At 38.8% G+C, this 5251-nt stretch overlaps 1 protein-coding gene across 1 annotated transcript in view; it reads right to left on the reverse strand.

Moving 5' to 3' along the window:
- Positions 1-5251, reverse strand: part of FAM159B (family with sequence similarity 159 member B) — a gene marked incomplete at its 5' end in the record, with an annotated part of 21757 nt that overhangs the window by 15533 nt on the left and 973 nt on the right. The gene's annotated exons all lie outside the window — the stretch shown is intronic.

Genomic DNA, 5251 nt, shown 5'->3' on the forward strand with positions numbered 1-5251 from the left:
CTGGAGAACCTGGAGAACCTGGCTGGAGAACTTAGCAAGAGAACATGGACACAGAACTTGGCTGGAGATCCGGACCAGAACTTGGCTAGAGATCCTGGCTAGGCTAATGATCAACTGAACGCTGCCTCTGAGTCTTTCCTTCTTTCCCGACTCCGTCCACACCTTTGGGGACCCCTGGACCTGCTGGGGTTGGACCCCAGCAATCACAAAAGAGGAGAAGAAGGTTTAAATAAAGGAAAGCAATAGTCATGAAATTTACATAAAGTTCCTGTTCAGTATGAGTTTTTCCTTTCTAAAAGAGCATAATACCAATGGCTTCTAGCATTAAGGAAGAAACCCTTGCAGTTTCCTGTAAAAATAAAGTGTATATCTGATAATATTTGTTCTACACTAAATTTGTAATAATTCCTTCTGATACAATTATCTATAAGACTAATCAGATGAGAACTAACATAGTTTACATAAACCTGTGAACTTAATGCTTTTAAATGGGAGATGGAGCTTGAAGAAAAAGGACTGAAAGACTAATGCAAATATATGTACCTTCATGAACCATATGTATGTGTGGGTGTGTAAATACGTAATTAGGTTTTAAGCTGCTCAAGGGCAGATACTTCTGTTGACTTTCCTATGGTGTTTTGCACAATTATTAAAAGTGTTTACATAATTCTTAGCTTGTAATAAATGTTCCGTAAGTGGAAGTAAATAATAATTTACTGGTGATGGGTCTACTTGTAGTAATTAAAAATTCATCATTATTGAAAAGTAATAACCTTTTCCTTCATTGTCTTCCTGGCTTGCCTGTAGGCTTCTGCTATTTCCCAGAGATTAGGGCCTTGACAAGTTTGACATGTACCAAAAGGGAGGGAAGGGAGAATCTGAGTAGTGATGCTAGGTATGCCACTGCCTTGGGAGTAAGGAGAACAGAATTAAAAGTAAGGGGCTAAGCTCATCTAATTTAACCTTGTTTTTAGGAGATAAATCACCCCTGCAAGTTAGAGGCTACCGCCTGAGCCACAGGCATGGAAATTCTTATGCTTGATTTATTCACGTCAGCCCACTTCCCCTAGCCTTGCACACAAGTGAAGAGTGAGTAATTCTGTGGCAAGAATTATAGTTATATAGTTACACTGGAGTTTGCACTCACTTGGTGCACTCCAACGGGTAGACTCCTGGCTTTGGCAACTCCTCTTTCCTGCTTGTTTGCTCCAAAGATGACTTTTGTAGATTATACAGGTCAAGGAGGGTGAGGACTCTACACAGGTACATGGGAACATAACCCATTTCATTAATATTATCTGTTGCTCGAGGCATCTGGGAGGCCAGACATCTGGCAAGATTCCTGAAGTGAGAGCCCGGTTATTAAAAAAATACAGTCTCATAAAAAAAAACCCACATAATTTAGTCAATTTAAAAGTAAAATTAGCAACTGAGTTGAATTCAACGTTCATATAGTAGGCTTTTAATGTACACAATTTAAAAAACCAGTCCACATGATGAAAAACAAAAACAGAGTATGCTGTTTCTGCTTTCTGTTTTGTTTTTTAAAATATATTTTTATTGATTTCAGAGAGGAAGGAAGAGGGAGAGATACAAACATCAATGATGAGACAGAATCATTGATTGGCTGCCTCCTGCATGCCCCACACTGGGGATCAAGCCCACAACCCTGGCATGTGCCCTGACCAGGAATTGAGCCGTGACCTCCTGGTTCATAGGTCAGTGCTCAACCACTGAGCCAGGCCGGCTGGGCTCTATTTTCTGGTTTTTGTTTGTTTTTTTTTAAAAAAAATATGTTTTATTGATTTTTTACAGAGAGGAAGGGAGAGTGATAGAGAGTCAGATCCATTGATGAGAGGGAAACATTGATCAGCTGCCTCCTGCACACTCCCTACTGGGGATGTGCTCATAACCAAGGTCCATGCTCTTGACCAGAATTGAACCTGGGACCTTTGAGTCTGCAGGCTGTCGCTCTAGCCACTGAACCAAACCTGTTAGGTCTCTATCTTTTGTTTTAAAAAAAGGTCTTCCCAATCTTGACACACTATTTCAATGTCACAGTTCTACTTTACAGAAATAGTGCTCTATGCATGCTAACCTAGATGGAGCTCTGGGAATCTCCTAAGATATTCATTTCAACACATACTTAATTGAACTCATGCATAGCCCTATGCAATAGGCATTATTTTCCTAGGTCCTGAAGAAGACTACCAAAGAGGTTAGGGATCTATAAGAGGAGAAAAGATGGAAGTGGGCTGGACACAGAAAAGGGAGACTTATTCTTCCTTACAGCACCATCTGGCAGTCCCTGAGAGAAGGTCTGCAGCTGTCATCATGGTAATGAGCAATTCTCCTACTCAGCAACTTTACTTACCTGTGCCTTTCTCCAGTAGCTGCAGAGTCTCAGAACAAATGGTAGTGACTTCTGGAATATTTTTCACAACTGAACTATGTTAAATGAGGGGTTGAGCTCTCCAGTGTGTCCTCAGAGCTCAATAACTAACAAGACCCCCCAGGTTTAACATTGCCAACTGAGGCCATCAGCTGGAAACATTTTTATAATTCCCAGGAACTGAGGTGCACTGTCCACTTTGTCAGTGCTGAACGAAGACCCCAGCAAACTGTTCAATCCTTTGTGCCCTCATAAACCTTAGGACAGGTTTCAACATCTGCTGCTTGTCACCTTGCAGTGAGCCAGGCACTTTGCAGGCACTTTGGGGATTTAAGTCAAACAACTGAGCTTGCCTTATGACTTGTCAGTCTCTATTGCTACCATTATGAACATCTCCAAAGTCTCAGAGCTGGGTTATTACATTATTTTCCAAAAGGCCAAATAATATGCCAGTGCCATATACAATGCTTCTCCAAATAATAAGGATAAGCTTTCATTATATTTTTGAGATTTTGCCCCACTCTGACACATCACAATTTTGTTAGTTGAACTCATTGGTAAGTGGGCACTCCTTTGCATATTTTTTGAAGCTTGCACTACATTAAAAAATTATTTTACTGCTCCAGGAAGTAACACTTAAAGTCATTTGTTGTAGATTTGGCATGCCTGCCAAATTCTGGATCATCCTAGGAGATTGAGAGAAATAATACAGGATGGGGCAAAAGTAGGTTTACAGTTGTTTGTATGAAAAATAATACAATTAATAAATAATAATACAAGAATATTCAAAACTGTAAGCATATTTTTAATGAAATAAAATTGTACTTTTATGTTCAAAATGCTTATCTTTAAACTTAACTGAAATTTAAAATTATCTGTTTGCCAATAAAGTTAACATCCAAAACTGTTAAATTCAATATTAAGAGTTTATAACAAAAATGGAGATATATGTGGTCTTAGCTGATGTTTGAATAGTACTATATACACTATGCATCGGCATATATTATTTTTACCAGTTCATACTCTCCCAAAGACCTTGAAATACAAAAGTAGCCATTGCATTTTTTCCTATGTTCCAGTACAAGATTTCCGTTTCTAGAATTCATAAACTCAAAATTATTTACACAGATTTAGGGTTTTTTTCTTGTTCATGTCTGAAGAGCTTCTTTTTCTAGGAAAATTTACATTTTAATCTTTCCCTTGAAATGGAATTTCCTGAGTTATATATGCATCTTATACATTCTTTGAAAGTTATTTTAAAATGTCATAAATCAGTCATATACATATAACCATAGCACACATCCTTGGTATTCACATCCTTTTTTTCCCCTTAATCCTCACCTGAGGATATGTTTTCATTGATTTTAGAGAAAAGGAGAGAGATGTAAGAGAGAAACATTGATGGGTTGCCTCCCATACACTCCCCTACCAGGGAATCGTATCCACATCCTCCTGGTTTACAAGATGATGCTCCAACTAACTGAACCCCCTGGCCAGAGCCACATACTTCTTAAAGCAAGATTCCAATTTACTTGTGCTTTGTATGTTTACATTACTTTAGCGCCTATGGTTAATTTTCAGTAAAACTCTATATAAAGATTTCTAAGATATTTAATAAATGAAGCAGAACAGTCATTATGAAAATATAAACTGCTATTATAGCTTTTTATCTTTTATGTTTATGTGTTTTCTGTGAACCATGTAATTTCCTGTTTTTTATAGAAGTTGACAAATTTTTATCTTTGTAATCTCAACACTGCTGCTTTCCCAGCTTGGCATAATAGCGTGTCACAGATTTTCTGAACACACAATATTTACTGTGTGATGGCAGCTATCGCAGTGGAATCTGATAATGCCGGTGATAGTCATCATTTCCAATTATTTCAAATGCAGGATGACCTTATAAGTTGCTTCCAAGAAATTTCCAGATTCTGCAGCTCTTCTTTACCCCTTCCAACTGAATATGATTTGACTTCACCGTTTTTACATGTAGATGAAGGTTGGAAAGTGGCATTCGTAATGTAGCAATTTTGTCTATAGAAAGTGCAAGCTTGAGCTGCCAATCAAAATCCCGTAGCTGTGCAGAGGAAATACCAACTATTTCCCCTGACAGGGAGTGCTTAATTTCATCTTTCATGCTTTTCAAGCATTTTATGATCGCTTCTTGATGAAATAAATCCAACTTATTCAATTGTTGAGATTTTTTATCAGATAAGCTTTTATCACCTACAGCTTCTTTTTTTTGGGGGGGGGGGGCTAGACTGAGATTATTTACTAAAACGATTGAAATACATACATAAACTATGCTTAACTGGCTACCAAGATAAACATGCAGTTCTACTTCTGTTTTGTAAAATAAGTTAGTAAATGTGCAGCAGTAATGGTACACATTTTCTACAAAAGTTCCAAATGCTTAGACACATGACCCGTGACATGACACAGAGTTGGATATGTGCCTCCCAGGTAGCCAATAGACATCGGACAAGGAGTGCAAACAAAATATTTCAGTGACTCCCTGTGGAAGGATACACAGGACAACACTTAGCCCTAAAACTTAGCGGCTCTGCTGGTCAGGTGATACAAAAGCTAGAAGATAGTCACCTGAAGTCTCCCAGGCCTCTCACCCAACTACAGCTTCGAAAAACTTGATGATATAGAACATGCATCCGAGCTGTGGAATCCCAAACACTCTGATAATCCTGCTGGAGAGGGTGAGCTGGGCCACAAATGCCATCAACTATTTTGTGAGGAAGCTGCAGGCCCAGAAGCTTCTGCAGTGACCACAAGGGTGTCCTCTCCTCCAACCCATCCCTGGCTGTAACCCCCACCCCCCATTCTCTCTCTCTCTCTCTCTCTCTC

The sequence above is a fragment of the Myotis davidii genome, unplaced genomic scaffold, assembly GCF_000327345.1.
Source record: "Myotis davidii unplaced genomic scaffold, ASM32734v1 scaffold135, whole genome shotgun sequence".
NCBI classification, from domain to species: Eukaryota; Metazoa; Chordata; class Mammalia; order Chiroptera; family Vespertilionidae; genus Myotis; species Myotis davidii.